Source organism: Chrysochloris asiatica, unplaced genomic scaffold, assembly GCF_000296735.1.
Source record: "Chrysochloris asiatica unplaced genomic scaffold, ChrAsi1.0 scaffold00131, whole genome shotgun sequence".
Lineage (NCBI taxonomy): Eukaryota > Metazoa > Chordata > Mammalia > Afrosoricida > Chrysochloridae > Chrysochloris > Chrysochloris asiatica.
The window spans coordinates 3,979,526-3,990,215 of NW_006408649.1; positions in this window are offsets into that span (position 1 = coordinate 3,979,526).

Consider the following 10,690-nt stretch of genomic DNA (forward strand, 5'->3'; position numbering starts at 1 on the left):
TGTGGAGCTTTTGCAATGCATAAAACCATAGGTAGAAATCAGATTCCCCTCCAGAATTGTCTGAGGTGGGAAATTTCCACTGGAAAGGATGAGTGGACCAGCCTGGAACGACTAGAAAAACAGAAGGTACTTCATGAAGAAAGACCAGCAGGAAAAATCAGAAACAATAATGGCAGTATGATTGATTACTACAAGAACAAATAAGCTGTTCACCTCAGAGCAAACTCCCTTCCAAGACTAAGACTCAAGGGGAATACACGAGCAGTTATGTGGTTTGGTTGGTGACCATGTTGGTCAATGATAAGGGGAATAGGGGAAAAAACAGCAATGAAGTTGGGATCTAAGTCCCACCACATTCAATAGACTCTGGGTGGAGACCTGGATGGCCAGCAGTTACGGCAAGACCTGGGGACTCCTGGTCCCAGAGGCAGTGACATGGCCACAGAGGAGTAGAGCGGAGAGTGACGCATCCAGCTGATATGAAGTGAGGGGAGATGCACAAGAACACCTATAGTTTCAGGTAGTACCCACTTGACCTGACGACCTAACATCAGTGGCTGGATGATCAGAACTCGACTAGAAGAAGAAAGAAGGGGGAAGAAAAAAAAAAGAGTAACCCACTACAGTTTGATTACAATTTGATGAACTTTACCTATACGCACGGATGTAGTAGCTCAAAAAAGGGAACAAATCTTTACAGCGAGGATCACTCCCATCCCCTCGGTACACAGGGTTGGCAGGGATGGGCAAATTAGACATTGGATAACCAAAATAGGGGGGTGGGGTGGGGTAAAGATAATAAGTGACTGGCTTACAAACTTTCAACAGGGAGCCTAGTTCCAGATGGGGCAGGGGTAGGTAGAACCTCCACTGAATGATTTCCAATCTGTTCGGACCAGGCTGGCGAAAGGAAATGGGGATAAGACTGCTGTGGTACAATAGTGAATAACTGCCATCAGGACTGACAGTGAGGTTTGGAAATGTAGAGGTAGATGATTTTTGACAAAATGAGGGAAGTGCTTGATTTGGCAGTCCAGGAGCAGAGGTCCCTGTGACCATCAAATGAGAAGAGTGGAGAGTGTGACCCTACCTAGAGAGGCAGTGACACCAGAGAAGATGATGTGGACAGAAGGAGTGGCTGGGGACACGGGACTCAGGGAGGGATAGGGGCTGTGTGCTGATGGCTGTGGGAGTGGGCCTGTGGGGTGTATCCTTTAGTTATATGATGATGCATGGAGGGGATTGTAATCATTGCAATGTAACGAAATAGGATCGGATGAATATAAAACTGATGTTCTCCCATGTAAATCCACATAATTCACAATAAAAACTTTAAAACAAAAGATTAAAATAATTGAAAAATCAGTGGAGTTATTTTCACTCCTTTAGTGCCCAAGAACTTTGGTGTTAATGATGACACAAATATTCTATTAATATGCTTTTCTGTGTTGCTGCTGTTAAGAGCCTTTGAGTCATGTCTGCCTCATAGTGACTCTGTATAGGGTTTCTGTGGAACAGCTGGTGAATTTGAAACATAGACCTTGTGGTTCAAATCACCCTGGAGGTTGAGTGCCACATTTTACAACAATATGCAGCTACTAAAATTCTGGGATTTGATACATACTTGTTCTTATTTTCAGAATTCCATCTTCAGATTTGTAGATATAGGGGGGAAAAATCTTCAATTTTGGATATTTAGATCAAGAATCATTATATTTTGAGGGCTTGTAGCAATGTAGGATAAGCAATGAACTGCTAACAGCAAGACTGGGAGTTCAGTCCTACCAGTGGCTTCTTGGAATTATATATATGGAGACATAAAATATATGAAGCAGGATTATTTTATTCCATAAATTTAAGATACTAACTTAAAATATATAAACACTGAATTTACAACTATTTACATAAGCTCAAGTATGTAATGATTTTTTTTCAGAGTGCATTTTTATGACTCAATCACTTTTAGAAATTATTTTTTTAAATAATATGTTCTAACTTTGAATGAATAGAAAAATAATTAAGCAATGGAATCCCAAATTCTCTCCTGAGGTTCTCAGTATTTCTTTTAAAAACAAGAATATATTTCCAGATGAAATGCCACATCCTTAGATCAATTCTGAAGGGATCTTTTCTTTTTTCACTCATTATATAATATTGCATATTAATGACAGTACCTCTCAAACTTTTCTCAATTTCTTACTAACATGGTGGTTTTAGAACTTCATTTATGCACTTCTTGTCAAATTATTTCAAGCTAATAAGGTTAGACACATTCATCAAAAGTTTTAAGAATATCAACAGAACAAAAATAACTCATGAATTTAAGTGTGTGATTAAGTAATATCACAGGAGTTAAATAGTATTTCCAATTAATAATTTTCAGGGATATTTTCCAATGCACAAGTTGTCTCTTACTAGAGTCTGCATGTGAATAAAGAGATCAGTATATAAGTCTGTTTGAAATCAAGATCCATGTTATCTAGTATGTGAATATGTCAAACACATAACAACATTCTCGAAGCTATTTCCTGTAAGAAATAATATTTTATTTCCATAATATTCAGTGTTATTTTAATTTAAGGTTCATGACAAAAATGAATAAATGTTTTAGAGTACTTTGTAAATTCAAAGTATTTGATTACTACTTTAATTATTTCAGTGTAATTTTCTTTGATTTCATAATGATGAGTCCTATGAATAAACATGAATTTAAACTGAGAGGAAGAAGGTCTAATTGGCTTAGGTAGACTATAAATATTATTTCTTAAAAAATTGTTCTTGTTCCTTTGAGTTGATTCTGATTCATGTTGTTGTTATGTGCCGTGGAGTCGGTTCCTACTCATAGCGACCCTGTACAGGGTTTCCCAGGCTGTAAATCTTTACAGGAGCAGAAAGCCTTATCTTTCTCCCGCGGAACAGCTGGTAGTTTTGAACTGCTGACCTTGCGGTTCGCAGCCCGATTCGTAATCACTACGCTACCAGAGCTCCTTTAGTGACCCCTTTTAGGGTTTCTGAAGAGTGACAGGTAAATTTTAACAGACAACCTTCTGGTTAGTAGTCCAATGCTGATTCTACAATGTCACACTAGGACTCTAATAGTGCCCTAACATCTGGCAATAGTTTACATTGTTTGTTGTTGGGTGTTATTGTGTTGGTTCTGGCTCATAGTGACCTTATGTGCAACAGAACACTGCTGGGTCCTGTACCATTATGAAAATTGTTTCGATATTTGAGCCCATTATTTTAGCCACTGTGTCGATTCATCCCACTGAGGATTCCCTCGTTTTTGGTGATCCTCTACTTTATCAAGCATGTTGTCCTTTTCCAGGACTGGTCTTTCCTGATAATAGGTCCAATGTATGGGAGACAAAATCTCATCATCCTAAATTCTAAGGAGCATTCTGGTTGTACTTTTTGCAAGACAGATTTGTTCATTCTTCTGGCAGTATATCATCGATTTAATATTCTTCCCAAACATCACAATTCAAATGTAATAATTATTGTCTGGTTTTCTTTATTTATTGTCCAGTTTTCATATGCATATGTGGCTATTGAAAATACCATGGTTTGGGTCCTCAAAACGACATCTTTGTTCTTTTAAAAGGTCTTATGCAGGTCTTTTGTTTAAAAGTACCCATTCAATTGGTATATTGTTAGATTAGAGATACTTCAGTTTGGTTAGAGGAATGCTCACTAAAAGTAATTAATAGAAGGGTGTCCTGGTGTGGCTTTGTCAGATAAGCACTGGAGTGTTAGCAGCAAGTTCAGCTGTTCAAACCCACCAGCTAACCCTCAGATACTTTAGATAGGATTGCTATGAGTCAGAACCGACTGGACAGAACTGAACAAAAACAAGTTTATATAAGAGCCTATGTAATGAATAATTCATGTTTTTTCTTAGATAGGGTCTGAAATACTCTCTTTCAGCTCTTGGGAAGCCATCTTTGTTTAGTTGGGGTCTTAGACTTGCCAGATAGTAACACTGTATCAGGCTATTCCTGAGGATAAAGACTGGACATTCAAGAATGATCAACAATGAGATTTATGATGAGGGAAGTGTCAATTATCCTGGAAATTACTGTGGTGAAGAAGAATATTGAAAGCACCCCAGATTTTCAGAAGAGCAAACAATCTGTCTTGGAAGAAGTACATCCAGAATGCTTCCTAGACTAGAATGGCAAGACAGATTTCATCTCTCATGCTTTGGACATGATGTCAGGAGAAACAACTATCTAGAGAAGGATGTTGTGCTTGGAAAAGTGGAGGGTCAGTATAAAAAAGGAATATACTCCACAAGATGGATTGACACAGTGGCAACAAGAATGGGTTCAAGGACTTCCAGTTTGAGGATGGGAGAAACAGAAACAGGTAGGAAAGGTTCCTCAGTGGAGGCACGTAAACAGCAGAGACAGAGCTTTCCCAGAGCAGCTCCAGACCTTTGGATCTAATATAGGTGAAGGGCATAATTTCCCCACATCTACCAGTGGAGAAACTGATGCTACCTGCAGGCCTCTCAGCCTGAGTTGAGATCAGAGGGCAGAGCCACAGCCAGTTTGATACAGTGATACAGTGCTAAAAACCGTGGAGTGGCATCTGGAAAAAGAGGTGTGATGGATTTTTCATGTTTCTTTCATCCTGTTCCCTGTCACACCCTCTCTGCCCAGCCCACAACCTTCAGGCGGGTGGGAAAGAACCTATAAAAGGATTCAGCATTGCACACACAGTTTTCCCATGGCACAGGGAAGAAATTCCTGTGAGCTCCAATGGTCCCACAAGCTAACCCTTTGGCTGCTTCTTATGATGTCTGACTCTAGGACTCAGTCCTATAATTGAGCTGGGCAGAACCCTCCATTCCTGCCTTACAGGTCTAGCAATACAGCCAAACCATATATACTCCTTGTAAAACCTAAATATAAAAGGCAAGCACCAACACCAACTACTATCTACAAGGATGCAACTATTTTGAGAATTGCACAGTGCATACACAGATACTTAACTGACCATCAGAGATAATCATAGTAGACAATCTTCTATTCATTTACCAATATCTACCTGTGCACCTCCATGGTGGTAACTAGAGGAGGGGCCTCCACATACCGCTGGAGGTATCTACTGTGCATGCACAGACCTGTGCAGTAAAGACTGCTGGACAGTTGGCTATGGTCTTATTTTTGTTTTTGAGTGGTGGTTTTTGTTTCTGATTTTATGTTGTTTCTGTATTTGGTCCTTTTGGTCTCACTTTTTTCCTGAGGATGGAAGCTTGCTCTCCCTACCTTACCCAAGAAAAGACAGCAATAGTAGCCAACTAGCCAAGCAACAAGCATACTGCATAATATCCCATCATATGGACAGGAGCAAATACCAGATGTTAAGCATTACATGCAAAAAGGGAAGCCTATCTCCAGATCATATTCACCAGGAGACACTCAGTAAGCTTAACAACACAGCAACATATATTTATTTAATCATTGAAAATGTATCTAACTAATGAAAATGTCCAAACAAAAACAACAAAAGATCTCAGCACATGTCCAAAATCAGAAAAAATTAACTGAGACAAATGAGCTAGAGGTAGACATAGACTTTCCATTAGAAGAAAAGCAGGCTTTGGATCTAGCAGAGAAGGAATTCAGAAGAATAACATGGGCACAAATCCAAATGCTTCACAGTAGGGTGGAGGAAAATAAAGAAGTCGGGAAAGTGCTACAGGAACAAATAAACAAGATAGATATAACACTGGAAATAATTCAAACCCTGAAACAAGAAGGCCAAATGATTAATAATAAATATCAGAAATGGACAATACAGTGAAAGGGTAAAGGAGTAGAATCAAAGAGATAGAAACCAGAACCAGTGAGCTAGAAGACAAATCTCTCAATACTTCTAAGACAGAAGAGCAAATAGAAAACAGGATAAAAAAATCAGAAGGGAGTCTCAGATTCATACTGGATAACATGAAGAAAAATAACTTAAGAATTATTGGCATTCTTGAGCAGGAAGAATCAGAGAAGTCCACAGAAGAGATAGTTGAGGATCTTCAGGAGAAAATTTACCTAACATCTTAAAGGATGAGAAGATAAGCATTTAAGAAATGAACGAACCCTATGAGGGATACATCCGCCCCCCCGCAAAAAAAAATCACCAAGACATATCATAATCAAGCTCTCCAAACTCAAAGACAAGGAGAGAATCCTAAAAACAGCCAGGGAAAAGAGAAGAGTTACTTAGAAAGGCAAGCAAATCAGATTATGCATTGACTTTTCAGCAGAATCCATGCATTCAAGAAGGCAATGGGGAGACATATTTAAAAATCTAAAAGAAAAAAACTGCCAACTAAAAATCACCTACCCAGCAAAACTGTCAATCAAATGTGACGGTGCAATCAAAACATTCCAGGATAAACAGAAGTTAAGAGATGTTTTCAAAACCAATCCAGCACCTCAAAACATTCTAAAGGTAGTTCTTTGGATTGAAAACCAACAAGAAAAGACAACAACGAGAGATTGACAGATGTGGCAACACTACTAGAAACTCAATCGACAGATAGGAGAGTTCAGAACAAAAGATAATTACAACAACGAATTCAGAGGACCTGTGAGGCCAAAGATCAAAGTAATAAAAATGTCAAAGAAAAGAAAAATATAGGAAGAGAAGTCCAGGTAGTGAAGAGGTCAGGAATTTTGCAGGATACAATAGACTATTTTAAATGCAGGAGAAACTTAATAGACTATAGAGTAAACTCAAAGAAAGTTCATACTTCACAACTTACCATGAAAATGATGATCCAAGTAGAATAAGGAAACATTAAAACTAAGAAGAAACTGACAAGAAGTAACAAAACAAACTCAGCTCAAGAAGGCTTTCAGAACAAAGGAACGAACAGCACCACAAAAATTAACATAATGACAACAATTAATACATACCTAACAATAATTACACTAAATGTCAATAGATTAAGTGCACCAGTGAAGAGACAGAGTTGGCAGAATGGATAAGAAAACAAGAACCTTCAATATGGTGCCTGCAAGAGACACAATTTACACACAAAGACAAAAGAAGACTAAAAGGTAAAGGATGGAAAAAAATATACCAAGCTAATTGCAATAAAACACAAGCAGGAGTGGCAATACTAATCTCTGATAAAATAAACTTTAAGGCAAAAACCAGCATAAGAGATAAAAGAGGACACTGTCTCATGATTCAATTGAGCAAGAAGGCATAACCATAATAAATATCTAGACTCAAACTGGACATAACTCCAAGATATATAAAGCAAGCCCTACTAGAATTGAGCTCTATAGCGAAGTGGTTATGAATCAGGCTGCTAACCTCAGGGTCAGCAGTTCGAAACTACCAGCTGTTCCACAGGAGAAAGATGAGGCTTTCAGCTCCCATAAAGATTTACAACCTCGGAAAACCCTATGCAGGGTCACTATCAGAACCAATTCCATGGCACACCACCACCAGCACCACTAGAAGTGAAGAAAGAAATAGAGAAATTGACAATTATAGTGGGAGATTCTAATATGCCACTTTTGAAAGGGATAGAACAACCAGAAAGAAATTAGACAAAGATACAGAGGAAATAAACAGCACAGTCAACCAACTTGACTCATAGATGTGTACAGAATATTCAACCCAACAACAATACAATACATATTCTTTTCTAGCGCACATGGAACATTCTTTAGAATTGACCATGTGTTAGATCACAAAGCAAATCTCCATAAATTTACAAACACCAAAATACTACAAATCATCTTTTCATACCACAATGCTATAAAACTAGAAATCAACAAGAAGTGCAAGGAAATAAAGTCAAATGCATGGAAACTGAATAACACCCTGCTGAAAAGTGACAAGGTAGTAGAAGAAATTAAACATGAACTCATAAAGTTCCTAGAAACAAACTTAAATGAAAACACAACGTACCAAAATTTGGGGGGACATGGCAAAAGCAGTGCTGAGAGGATAATTTACTGCAATAAATGTACACATCCGAAAAGAAGAAAGAGCCAAAATTAACACATGAACACAGCATTTCCAACAATTAGAAAGAGACCAACAGAGGGAGGCTACAGTCACCAAAAGAAAAGAAATAATAAAGATTAGAAATTTTAATAAGATATAATAGATAAGATAGAAACAGAAAAGATAGAAAATAGAAAACCTACAAAAAGAATCAACAGGACAAGAAGCTGGTTCTTTGAAAGGATTAATAAAATTGACAAACCATTGTCAAATCTAACCAAAAGAAAAAAGAAAAAGAAAAGAGGGAGAAGATATAAATAACATACATTAGAAACCACATGGGCAATGTCATAATGGCTACTATGAAGAGTTGTACTCCAACAAATTTGAAAATTTAGAAGAGATGGATACATTTTTAGAAAAACACAACCTACCTAAATTTATACAGAGTGAAGCAGAAAACTTAACAAACCCATAAAAAAGAAGAAATTTTTCAGATCATCAAAACTCTCACAACCAAAAGAAGTCCATATCTAGTTGGCTTCACTGGTGAGTTCTACCAAACATCCAGGGAAGAGCTGCCACCAATTCTACTCAAATATTTCAGAATATAGAAGAGGATAGCAAACTTCCTAATACATTTTATGAAGAAGCATAACCCTCATACCAAAACCAGGGAAGGACATCACTTAGAAAGAAAATTGTAGACCAACATCCCTCAAGAACACAGATGTAAAAATTCTCAACAAAATGCTAGCCAACAGAATCCAACAGCACATCAAAAAACTAATGCATCATGACCAAGTAGAATTCATATCAGGGATGCAATGATGGTTCAATATTAGAAAAACAATCAGTGTAATCCACCATATAAATAAGAAAAAGGAAAAGAACCACATGATCATATCGCTTGATGCAGGAAACGCATTTGAAAAAATCCAACATCCATTCCTTATAAAAACACGCAACAAAGTAGGAATTGAGAGGAAATTCCTCAACATAATTAAGAGCATATACACAATACCAACAGCCTACATTACTCTCAATGGGGAGAAACTTAAAGCCTTCCCTCTGCGAACAGGAACCAGATGAGGATGCCCTTTGTCCCCACTCCTATTCAATATTGTTTTGGAAGTATCAGCCAGAGCTATACAGTAAAACAGGGACACTAAGGGCATCCAAATTGGCAAAGAGGAAGTAAAACTCTTCCTATTTGCAGACGATATGATCCCATACATAGATTACCCCAAAGACTCAGTGAAAAAGCTACTGGACCTCATTGGAAGCAAATTGGCTGGGTATAGGATCAACATACAAAAATCCGTTGGATTCTTCTACACCAATAATGACAACACTGAGAAGGACATTAGGATAGCAATACAATTTACAATAGCCACCCAAAGGATGAAATATCTAGGAAGAAAAGTAACCAGAGGAACAAAGAACCCAGACAAAGAAAACTACAGAACACTACTACAAGAAACCAAAAGAGACTTACAAAAATGAAAGAATATGCCATGCTCCTGGATAGGAAGACTTAATATTGTGAAAATGTCAATACTGCCCAAAGCAATTTACACATATAATGCAATCTCAATCCAGATTCCAACGAAATTCTTAAAAGAGATGGAAAAAAGCCTGTCTATTTCCATGAGTCTAGAGTCTTCAGCTGCTCTTTCTCTCCATAGTCTCATCTCTATTTCCTTTTATGGTGTGGCTGCTTCTCTGGATAGGGACCCGCATTCTTCTCATGCTCTTCTCCCTTAATGGTCCTGGGGTCCCCTCTTCCTGGAACAAAAGATGAACTACTCCCCCATTTGTGTTACAAAACTTCTATTTTTCAGTTGTGACAGTCATAATTAGTCATGATAACAATCATTCACTATTGAATCATAAGAATCTTATCCCCATCTCCTTTCACCAGACCTGCCTAGACAAGATGAAAACTATTCAGTGGGAATTATATCTTCCCCTGTATTCTTTGAAATTAAACTCCCTCTTGAAAATGTGTAATCCAATCACTTCATGCTTTTATAGGGCCCCCATTTTAGGTAGCCAATGTCTAAATTTCCTGTCTCTAGCGAACTGGTAGCATAGTGGTTACAAATCGGGCTGCGAACCGCAAGGTCAGCAGATGAGGCGTTCTGCTCTCATAAAGATTAACAGCCTCAGAAACCCTGTGCAGGGTCTTTATGAGTCGGAACCAACTCCACAGCACATAACAACAACAACAACAAGCGAACCTGTATACAGAGGGGATAGGATTGATATTTCATATAAAGACTCCGTCTCTCTCAGTTTATATTTTGAGCGACTACATTCTTAACTATAGGTCAAGTTCATTAAACTGTAGCATTTTACACTTGTTTCCTTTATCAAATAAATCCTTGTTGTTGTTTTTTTTATCTTCTTCTAGTTGAGTTCTTAAGTGCCACCAAGTAGGTTATGACTAATATCTACCCTGTGTAGATTTTCTGAGGTTGTAAATATTTGTAGGAGTAGAAATCTCATCTTTGTCCTGCATGTTTGGCTTCAGTCTTTAAAAAATTCCTTGTTGTGAATGAGTCTAATCCCACTTATGGGGATCCTAACGAAGGAAAACAGGAATACACTTTGAGACTTAAAATTTCAATTGGAGTAGGTAGCATTTTGATTTTTTCTTGATTAACTGTTGGGTTCAAACGCTGACCTTCAAGTTAACAGCAAATAGCCAACACAC